Genomic DNA, 11,786 nt, shown 5'->3' with positions numbered 1-11,786 from the left:
GGCTCCAATGCACTGCAATGAAAACACCTCAATGAATGAGGGGACATGGATGCGTTTCATTATACATATTTTCTATTGTTTTTCCTTATTGTGTTTTATTAGGACTGAACTCCCAGTTCTACTGGTGTCACCATATACCAGGTCAACACTGAATTCAGATGCTTTGGACTGAATTTGACTGAAAGGGGGTTTGTTGATGTGTTAACATGACATAGTACATTAATGGCTGGCAGTCAATACACAGTCAAATAGGATGCTAGAATGTTTTGGCTGAATGATTTGATCCATTCAGACTGACTGTTTTTCTGAGAAGCAGCTCATGATTCCACAAAATGGAGATGGGAAGGCCATTTGAGCCATTAATTAACAACCAGCTCTCACAGTCTCACGTCAGAATTAGACATTCATCCATGGTTATCTAATATCAAATTTCGAAGTTGTTACAAACGTCAAATTTCAAAGTGTTTAAGGTTAAGTTTAGGCATTAACTCAGGTTAAGTTTAGGCATTAACTCAGGTTAAGTTTAGGCATTAATGGGCCTCCCGAGTGGCACAGCGGTCTAAGGCACTGCATCGCAGAGGCGTCACTACAGACCCGGGTTCGATCCCATGCTGTGACCGGGAGTCCCATAGGGAGGCGCACAATTGTCCCAGCGTCATCTGGGTTAGGGGAGGGTTTGACAGGTGAGGCTTTACTTGGTTCATCGCGGTCTAGCGACTCCTTGTGGAGGGCCGGTCGCCTGCAGGCTGACTTCGGTTGTCAGTTGAACAGTGTTTTCTCCGACACATTGGTGCGGCTGGCTCCCGGGTTAAGCGGGTGGGTGTTAAGAAGCGCAGTTTGGCAGGTCATGTTTCGGAGGACGCATGACTTGACCTTCGCCTCTCCCGAGCTCGTTGGGGAGTTGCAGCGATGAGATAAGATCCTAAATGAAAAAGGGAGTAAAATACAACAACAACAAAAAATACTTAAAAATGAAACATTTAGGAATTAACTCTGAAATCTTAAGGTTAGGCATTAACTCTGAAAGGTTAAGGTTTGGGATAGGCTTAAAAACAAAAATCTAAAAAATTGCCTAGCAACCTTTGGAATCATTCAGATAATTACGCCCATTTGCCATCCCCGTCCACAACACTCTATCTAGCAAAATCTAAACCTACTTGAAGGTAACAGAGCTAACTGTTGACCCTAGTGGCCGGTGTCCACATTATCTCCTGGCGTCCTCAGACATGGATGGACGTTGAATACTGAATTGTATCACAGGTGACCTGGCTGTTAATTAATGGTCCGGATGGTTTCTCCTTCCATTGACTTGGATGGAAGTCACTTGCCCCCAGTTCACCCCCTCAAAATACAACTAACACACTGTATTCACACATAGTATGTTGTGTATATATTTTTTTGTCACATGCCAGTGCCACCATGGCAACCCCTCTGTCTCCACCCAGTGTGAGCATGCCCTAAATTCCCTTTGTGGCATGTGTGTGTGTGTGTGGTGTGTGTCTGTTTGTGACAGGCTTTGAGTGGGCTGGTTGACCCCCCCCCCCTCTCTCACTCACTCCGCACTCGATACTGCCCAGTACCCCTCTTTTAACCCCCCTCACCCCTCCAGCCCCCAGGCCCCTAATCTAAAGAGGGGTGGTCCTGCTGCCCGCCCCCCCCCATGCTCTCAGCCTGCCTTTCCCCAATCCACCACTCCACCCCTCCACTTTAGTCTTCTCCCCATTGGGAGATTATAGATATTGCCATCTTTAATATGGGCTTTATGCTCGGGGGCCATTATCAGTAATCTGCAGAGGGGAGGGAGGGGAGGGGGCATGGCGCATGCATTGGGGTGGGGGAGCATGTCTGACCTGGATTCTGCAGTCCACCATCAGATGGATGGCTAGAGTTCATATTTACCATCTGTAACATGCTGCCCTCACTTCACATCTAACATCAATGTTATGTTGAGCCCAGACCATGGAGCCAGTAGTGAGTGCTTCTGTTCTTTCAAGGGGACATGACTCGTGGCATTATGGACTAGCCCTTAGGTGGGATTATATAGACTATGGAAGCATCATTATCCATAGGAGCTGATTTTACTCCAGGGTTAATCTCTAGACTCTGTCCGTGGTTCTGATCTTACTCTTGGGTAAATGTATAGAATCTGTCCATAGTGCTGATCCTGTGAGAAAAAGCTTCATAGTTTAATGGGTTGCTATCACCACCATCTGAAATCTGCAAATGTCTGCAAATGTAACCAACCTGTCTGTCAACAGCACAACGTACACACTAGCAAACACAAATGTACATTAAATTAGCCTAAGTGTTTACTCTAGGGTTACTAGAGAGCCTGGTGCAGATGGTTTGGACAGTAGTGTTGGAGGGGCTGGACAATAGAGAGAGAGAGTCTAGAGGTAGAGGTGAATGAACCCTCGCAAGGCTGCCGGCCCAGACGGCATCCCAAGCCGCTTCCTCAGAGCATGGGCAGAGCAGCTGGCTGGAGTGTTTACGGACATATTCAATCTCTCCATCTGCCAGTCTGTTGTCCCCACTTGCTTCAAGATGTCCACCATTCTTCCTGTACCCAAGAAAGTGAAGGTAACTGAACTAAATGACTATCACTCCGTAGCACTCACTTTTGCCATCATGAAGTACTTTAAGAGGCTAGTTAAGGATCATATGACCTCCACCTTACCTGGCACCCTAGACCCACTACAATTTGCATACCGCCCCAACAGATCCACAGATCACTCAATCACCATTGCACTGCATACTGCCCTATCCCTTCTGGACAAGAGGAATACCTATGTAAGAATGCTGTTCATCGACTACTGTATATCTCAGCCTTCAAAAACCATATTGCCCTCCAAGCTCATCACTAAGCTCGAGGCCCTGGGTCTGAACCCCGCCCTGCGAACCTGGGTCCTGGACTTCCTGACGGGTCGACCCCAGGTGATGAAGGTAGGCAACAACACCTCCGCTATGATGATCCTCAACATGGGCGCGTGCTCAGCCCCCTCCTGTGCCCCCTGTTCACCCATGACTTCGGGGCCACCCACATCTCCTACTCAATGATCAAGTTTGCAGACGACACAGCAGTGTTAGGCCTGATTACCAACAATGACGAGTTAGCCAACAGGGAGGAGGTGAGGGCCCTGGCAGAGTGGTACCAGAATAATAACCTTTCCCTCAACGTCAACAAATCGAAGGAGCTGATCGTGAACTTCAGGAGACATCAGAGAGAGCATGCACCCATCCACATCATCGGGACTCAGTGGAGAGGGTGAAAAGCTTTAAGGTCCTCGGTGTGCACATCACTGACAACCTGAAATGGTCCATTCACAACCTCAGGAGGCTGAAGAAATTTGTCCTGGCCCCTAAGACCCTCACAAACTTCTACAGATGAACCATTGAGAGTATCCTGTCTGTATCACCACCTGGTACGGCAATTACACCTTCCGCAACTGCATGGCTCTCCAGAGGGTGGTGTGGTCAGCCCCATGCATTACTGGGGGCACATTGCCATCCCTCCAGGACATCTACAGCACCCGGTTTCACAGGAAAGCCAAGAAGATCATCAAGGACCTCAGCCACCCGAGCCACGGCCTGCTACCATCTGGAAGGCGGAGACAGTACAGGTGCATCAAAGCTGAGATCGAGAGACTGAAAAACAGCCATCAGACTGTTAAACAGTCACTACTAGCCGGCCTCCGCCCAGTACCCTGGCCTGAACTTAGTCACTGTTACTAGCCGGCTACCACCCGGTACTCTACCCTGCATCTTAGAGACTGCTGCCCTATGTACAGTGCCTTCAGAAAGTGTTCACACCCCTTGACTTATTCCACATTTTGTTGTGTTACACCCTGAATTCAAAATTGATCAAATCCATTTTTTTCTCACACAACTACACATATTACTCCATAATGACAAAATGAAAATGTGTTTAGAAATGTTAGCAGATGTATTCAAAATGAAATACAGAAATATCTAATTGACATAAGTATTTGCACCCCTGAGTCAATACAGTGATTACAGTTGTGAGTCTTTCTGGGTAAGTCTTTAAGAGCTTTGCACACCTGTATTGTACAATATTTGCACATTATTCTTTAAAATATTCTTCAAGCCCTGTTAAGTTGGTTGTTGATTATTGCTAGACAAACATTTTCAAGTCTTGCCTTAGATTTTCAAGCCGATTTAAGTCAAAACTGTAACTAGGCCACTCAGGAATGTTCAATGTTGGCTTGGTAAGCAACTCCAGTGTATATTTGGCCTTGTTTTAGGTTATTGTCCTGCTGAAAGGTGCATTTGTCTCCCAGTGTCAGACTGAACCAGGTTTTCCTCTAGGATTTTGCCTGTGCTTAGCTCTATTCTGTTTCTTTTTATCATAAAAAACTCCCTAGTCCTTGCTGATGACAAGCATACCCATAACATGAGGCAGCCACTGCCATGATTGAAAATATGAAGAGTGGTACTCAGTGATGTGTTGTGCTGAAATAGCCCCCAACATAACACTTTGTATTCAGGACAGTTTTTGCTGTTTTACTTTAATGCCTTATTGCAAATAGGATGCACACTTTAGAATGGCATGCATCCATTCTTACTTCCTTTAACTCTGCCATTTAGGTTAGTATTGTGTAACTACACAAGCCATTGTAACTGTTTTAAAGACACAATTGGCCTCATGGTGAAATCCCTGAGCGGTTTCCATCCTCTCCGGCATCTGAGTTAGTAAGGACGCTTGTATCTTTGTAGTGACTTGGTGTATTGATACACCATCCGAAGTATAATTAATTCACTTCACCATGCTCAAAGAGATATTCAATGTCTACTTAATTTTTTTATTTTTACCCATCTACCAATAGGTTCCCTTTTTTAATAGCCATTGGAAAATCTCCTTGGTCTTTGTGGTTGAATCTGTGTTTAAAATTCACTGCTTGACTGAGGGACCTTACAATTATATGTATGTGTGGGGTACAGAGATAATGTAGTAACAGATTGAGTCCATGCAATTTATTGAGATAATGTAGTAACAGATTGAGTCCATACAATTTATTATGGAACTGGTTAAGCACATTTTATATACTGTATGTCAGGACCCGGTGCGAGAAACAGTCACTAATAATCGTCAGAACCCAGAAGATGAGGCAGACACAGCAGTACTAGAGATGGTGGTTTAATTAAAGAACAAAATCTTCAGGCAAAGAATCTAAATCCACAATGTCCAAACATAAAGCCAAGAAGCACAAAATGGATATCCTCCAAAATACAAAGAAACTCCACAAAGTGGAAAAAACAGCAGGGAAAAACAAACCTCAAAAGACTACTCAAAAATACACAAGAACTAAACCAGAGAACCTCTGGAAAATCCAACAAGAGAATCATATGTTCACAACAAGGCTAGGCTGGGGCTGGGTGCTAACTTACAAACACTGAGCAAGGAACTGAGGAACACACAGGGTTTAAATACTAACAAGGGAACGACAAACAGCTGCAAACAATAATAGAGCAAGGAAAAAACAAAAGGAACAAAAAAGGTGCAATGGGGACATCTAGTGACCAAAAACCTGAACAGTCCTGGCCAAAACCTGACACTGTATTCTAGTCAATGCTCATCCTATATAACTACTGCTGTACACACCTTTTCTATTCATATACTGTCCATACTGTCTATACACACCATCCTCTTTAAACCTTTATTTAACAAGGTAGGCCAGTTGAGAACAAGTTCTCATTTACAACTGCGACCTGGCCAAGATAAAGCAAAGCAGTGCGACAAAAACAACAACACAAAGTTACACATGGGATAAACAAATGTACAGTCAATAACACAATAGAAAAATGTATGTACAGTGTGTGCAAATGTAGTAAGGTTAGGGAGGTAAGGCAATAAATAGGTCATAGTGGCAAAATAATTTAGCATTAACACTGGAGTGATAGATGTGCAGATGATGATGTGCAAGTAGAGATACTAGGGTGGAAAAGAGCAAAAAAATAAATAACAATATGGGGCTGAGGTAGTTGGGTGTGCTATTTACAGATGGGCTGTGTACAGGTACAGTGATCGGTAAGCTGCTCTGACAGCTGATGCTTAAAGTTAGTGAGGGAGATATGTCTCCAGCTTCAGTGATTTTTGCAATTCGTTCTAGTCATTGGCAGCAGAGAACTGGAAGGAAAGGCGGTCAAAAGAGGTGTTGGCTTTGGGGATGACCAGTGAAATATACCTGCTGGAGTGCGTGCTACGGGTGGGTGTTGCTATGGTGACCAGTGAGCTGAGATAAGGTGGGGCTTTATCTAGCAAAGACTTATAGATGACCTGGAGCTAGTGGGTTTGGTGACGAATATGTAACGAGGGCCATCCAACGAGAGCATACAGGTCGCAGTGGTGGGTAGTATATGGGGCTTTGATGACATAACGGATGGCACTGTGATAGACTACATCCAATTTGCTGATTAGAGTGTTGGAGGCTATTTTGTAAATGACATCACCGAAGTCGAGGATCGGCAGGAACGTCAGTTTTACGAGGGTATGTTTGGCAGCATGAGTGAAGGAGGCTTTGTTGCGAAATAGGAAGCCGATTCTAGATTTAATTTTGTATTGGAGATGCTTAATGTGAGTCTGGAAGGAGATTTTACAGTCTAACCAGACACTTAGGTATTTGTAATTGTCCAAAAATTCTAAGTCAGAACCGTCCAAAGTAGTGATGCTAGGCGGGCAGCAATCGGTTGAAGAGCATGCATTTAGTTTTGCTTGCATTTAAGAGCAGTTGGAGGCCATGGAAGGAGTGTTGTATGGCATTGAAGCTCGTTTGGAGGTTTGTTAACACAGTTTCCAAGGAAGGGCCAGATGTATACAGAATGCGTAGAGGTGGATCAGAGAATAACCAGCAGCAAGAGCGACATCATTGATATATACAGAGAAAAGAGTCGGCTCGAGAATTGAACCCTGTGGCACCCCCATAGAGACTGCCAGATGTCCGGACAACAGGCCCTCCGATTTGAAACACTGAACTCTATCTGAGAAGTAGTTGGTGAACCAGGCGAGGCAGTCATTTGAGAAACCAAGGCTATTGAGTCTGCCGATAAGAATGCGATGATTGACAGAGTCGAAAGCCTTGGCCAGGTCGATGAAAATGGCTGCACAGTACTGTGTTTTATCTATGGCGGTTATGATATCGTTTAGGACCTTGAGCGTGGCTGAGGTGCACCCATGACCAGCTCAGAAACCAGATTTCACAGTGGAGAAGGTATGGTGGGATTCAAAATGGTCGGTGATCTGTTTTGTTAACTTGGCTTTCGAAGACTTTAGAAAAGCAGGGCAGGATGGATATAGGTCTATAACAGTTTGGGTCTAGAGTGTCTCCCCCTTTGAAGAGGGGGATGGCCGTGGCAGCTTTCCAATCTTTAGGGATCTCAGACGATACGAAAGAGAGGTTGAACAGGCTAGTAAATTTCGGCGGATAATTTTAGAAAGAGAGGGTCCAGATTGTCTAGCCCAGCTGATTTGTAGGGATCCAGATTTTGCAGCTCTTTCAGAACATCAGCTATCTGGATTTGGGTGAAGGAGAAGCGGGGAGGGCTTTGGCAAGTTGCTGCAGGGGGTGCTGAGATGTTGGCCGGGGTAGGGGTAGCCAGGTGGAAAGCATGGCCATCTGTAGAAAAATGCTTATTGAAATTCTCGATTATCGTAGATTTATCGTTGGTGACAGTGTTTCCTATCCTCAGTGCAGTGGGCAGCTGGGAGGAGGTGCTCTTATTCTCCATGGACATTACAGTGTCCCAAAACGTTTTGGAATTAGTGCTAAAGGATGCAAATTTCTGTTTGAAAAAGCTAGCATTAGCTTTCCTAACTGACTGTTTATATTGGTTCCTGAATTGCCTGAAAAGTTGCATATCGTGGGGGCTATTCGATACTAATGTAGTACGCCACAGGATGTTTTTGTGCTGGTCAAGGACAGTCAAGTCTGAAGTGAACCAAGGGCTTTATCTGTTCCACATTTTTTGAACGGGGCATGCTTATTTAAGATGGTAAGGAAAGCCCTTTTAAAGAACAACCAGGCATCCTCTACTGACGGGATGAGGTCAATATCCTTCCAGGATACCCGGGCCAGGTTGATTAGAAAGGCCTGCTCGCTGAAGTGTTTTAGGGGGCGTTTGACAGTGATGAGGGGTGATCGTTTGACCACGGGCCCATTACGGACGCAGGCAATGAGGCAGTGATCGCTGAGATCCTGGTTGAAGACAGCAGAGGTGTATTTAGAGGGCAGGTTGGTCAGGATGATATCTATGAGGGTGCCCATGTTAACAGATTTACCATTGTACCTGGTAGGTTCCTTGATAATTTGTGTGAGATTGAGGGCATCTTGCTTAGATTGTAGAATGGCCAGGGTGCTAAACATATCCCAGTTTAGGTCACCTAACAGTACGAACTCTGAAGATAGTCGGGGGGCAATCAATTCACATATGGTGTCCAGGGCACAGCTGGGGGCTGAGGGGGGTCTATACCAAGCGGCAACAGTGAGAGACTTATTTCTGGAAAGGGGCTACAGGGCCTGGGTTAACCTCTACATCACCAGAGGAACAGAGGAGGAGCAGGATAAGGGTGCAGCTAAAGGCTATAAGAACTGGCCGTCTAGTGCTTTGGGAACAGAGAATAAAAGGGGCAGATTTCTGGGCGTGGTAGAATAGATTCAGGGCATAATGTACAGACAAGGGTATGGTAGGATGTGAGTACAGTGTGGGTAAACCTAGGCATTGAGTGACGATGAGAGAGCTTGCATCTCTGGAGACACCAGTTAAGCCAGGTGAGGTCTCCCCATGTGTGGGGTGTGTGACAAAAGAGCTATCCAAGGCATGTTGGGCTGGACTAGGGACTCTACAGTGAAATAAAACAATAATAACTAACCCGAAACAGCAGAAGACAAGGCATATTGACTTTAGAGAGAGGCATGTGTAGCCGAGTGATCATAGGGTCCAATGAGCAGCAATAGGTGAGTCAGGGAGCCGTTCGGTAGTCGCTACTATGCTAAGCCAGCGGGAGGCACGCAGTTCAGAATGCTAGCGGGCCGGGGGTAGCAGATGGGTCTTCGGCGACATCGCAATGGAAAGGCCTGTTGAAACCACTTCGGACGATTCGGAAGACCAGTCGTGATGGATCAGCGGGGCTCCGTGTCGGCAATATAGGGTCCAGGCCAATTGGCAAAAGAGGTATTGTAGCCCACAAATTTGCGGGTATACCTCTTCGGCTAGCCAGGAGATGGGCCTAGCTCGAAGTTAGCTCAAGGCTAACTGATGCTTGCTTTGGGACAGAGGCGTTAGACAGCAGTAGCCACTCAGTTGCAGCTAGCTAGCTCCGACGATCCGGTGCAATGGCCTAGAGCTTGCGGCAGGAATCCGGTGATGTGGTGGAGAAAAGCAGTCTGATATGCTCTGGGTTGATATCGCGCTGTGCAGACTGGCAGGTATTGACCGAGCTAAAGCTGTCTGGTGTCCGAGCTAAAGGTGAAAACCGCTAGCCGTGGCTAACAGTGACTACTAGCTAGTAGCTAGTTAGCTGGCTAGCTTCTGATGGAGGTTCCAGTTATAACGTATACAAATAGCAGATCCGTACCATATTGGGTGAGGCGGGTTGCAGGAAAGTATATTTAGATCATAGTTGGAAAGTGAGATGAAAATATATACAGTTGAAGTCGGAGGTTTCCATACACCTTAGCCAAATACATTTAAACTCAGTTTTTCACAATTCCTGACATTTAATCCTAGTAAAAATTCCCTGTCTTAGGTCAGTTAGGATCACCACTTAATTTTAAGAATGTGAAATGTCAGAATAATAGTAGAGAGAATGATTTATTTTAGCTTTTATTTCTTTCATCACATTCCCAGTGGGTCAGACATTTACATACACTCAATTAGTATTTGGTAGCATTGCCTTTAAATTGTTTAACTTGGGTCAAACATTTCAGGTAGCCTTCCACAAGCTTCCCACAATATATTGGGTGAATTTTGGCCAGGTTTGTAGGCCTCCTTGCTTGCGCACGCTTTTTCAGTTCTGCCCAGAAATGTTCTATAGGACTGAGGTCAGGGCTTTGTGATGGGCACTCCAATACCTTGACTTTGTTGTCCTTAAGCCATTTTGCCACAACTTTGGAATTATGCTTGGGGTCATTGTCTATTTGGAAGACCCATTTGCGACCAAGCTTTAACTTCCTCACTGATGTCTTGAGATGTTGCTTCAATATATCCACATAATTATCCTGCCTCATGATGCCATCTATTTTGTGAAGTGCACCAGTCCATCCTGCAGCAAAGCACCTCCACAACATGATGCTGCCACCCCCGTGCTTCACGGTTGGGATGGTGTTCTTCGGCCTACAAGCCTCCTTCTTTTCCCCACAAAGATAACGATGGTCATTATGGCCAAACAGTTCTATTTTTGTTTCATCAGACCAGAGGACATTTCTCCAAAAAGTACGATCTTTGTCCCCATGTGCAGTTTCAAACCGTAGTCTGGCTTTTTTATGGCGGTTTTGGAGCAGTGGTTTCTTCCTTGGTGAGCGGCCTTTCAGGTTATGTTGATATAGGACTAATTTTACTGTGGATATACATAGTTTTGTGCCTGTTTCCTCCAGCATCTTCACAAGGTCCTTTGCTGTTGTTCTGGGATTGATTTGCACTTTTCACACCAAAGTACGTTCATCTCTAGGAGACAGAACGCGTCTCCTTCCTGAGAGGTATGACGGCTGCATGGTCCCATGGTGTTTATCCTTGCGTACCATTGTTTATACAGATGAACGTGATACCTTCATGCGTTTGGAAATTGCTCCCAAGGATGAACCAGATTTGTGGAGGTCTACAATTTTTTTTCTGAAGTCTTGGCTGATTTCTTTATATTTTCCCATGATGTCAAGCAGAGGCAGTGAGTTTGAAGTTAGGCCTTGAAATACATCCACAGGTACACCTCCAATTGACTCAAATGATGTCAATTAGCCTATCAGAAGCTTCTAAAGCCATGACATCATTTTCTGGAATTTTCCAAGCTGTTTAAAGGCACAGTCAACTTAGTGTATGTAAACTTCTGACCCACCGGAATTATGATAGAGTGAATTATAAGTGAAATAATATGTCTGTAAACAATTGTTGGAAAAATTACTTGTGTCTTGCACAAAGTAGATGTCCTAACTGACTTGCCAAAACTATAGTTTGTTAACAAGAAATTTGTGGAGTGGTTGAAAAACGAGTTTTAATGACTCCAACCTAAGTGTATGTAAACTTCCGATTTCAACTGTACGAAAAAAAACGACGAAACCGACTGTTTACAGGGGACAAGACAAACACACGTCCGACTGCTACACCATCTTGGATTGGGTGTATATTTATATATATATTTATATTCTCTGACATTGCTCGTTCTGATATTTCTTCATTCCTTGCTTTACATTTTTAGGATTTGCGGGTTTTGTTTTGTATTGTTAAGCATTATTGCACTGTGGGATAAAGGATGTATGCATTACATATTTTGGGGAATGATGAGATGGATTTGTGCATCCACATATGTCCATCTAGCATATAGTCCTTTCTCTCTCTTCTAATCTTCCCCTCCTTGATTCTGAATTGTGGGTACTCTCCCTTTCTCTCTCTGATGGGGTTCTGTACCCCTAATCTGAGCACCCAGTAGGAACACTCCTGGTGTGTGTGTGTTGTGTGTGTGTGTGTGTGTGTGTGTGTGTGTGTGTGTGTGTGTGTGTGTGTGTGTGTGTGTGTGTGTGTGTGTGTGTGTGTGTGTGTGTGTGTGTGTGTGTGTGTGTGTG

General features: G+C 44.8%; 1 protein-coding gene across 8 annotated transcripts in view; it reads left to right on the top strand.

Annotated features, from left to right (window-relative positions):
- LOC139534198 (cell adhesion molecule DSCAML1-like) overlaps window positions 1-11,786 on the top strand; it is an 88,039-nt gene that overhangs the window by 5,742 nt on the left and 70,511 nt on the right. The window lies entirely within an intron of this gene.

This window comes from Salvelinus alpinus, chromosome 1, assembly GCF_045679555.1.
Source record: "Salvelinus alpinus chromosome 1, SLU_Salpinus.1, whole genome shotgun sequence".
Taxonomy (NCBI): Eukaryota; Metazoa; Chordata; class Actinopteri; order Salmoniformes; family Salmonidae; genus Salvelinus; species Salvelinus alpinus.
This window is presented reverse-complemented; position numbering and strand designations above follow the sequence as displayed.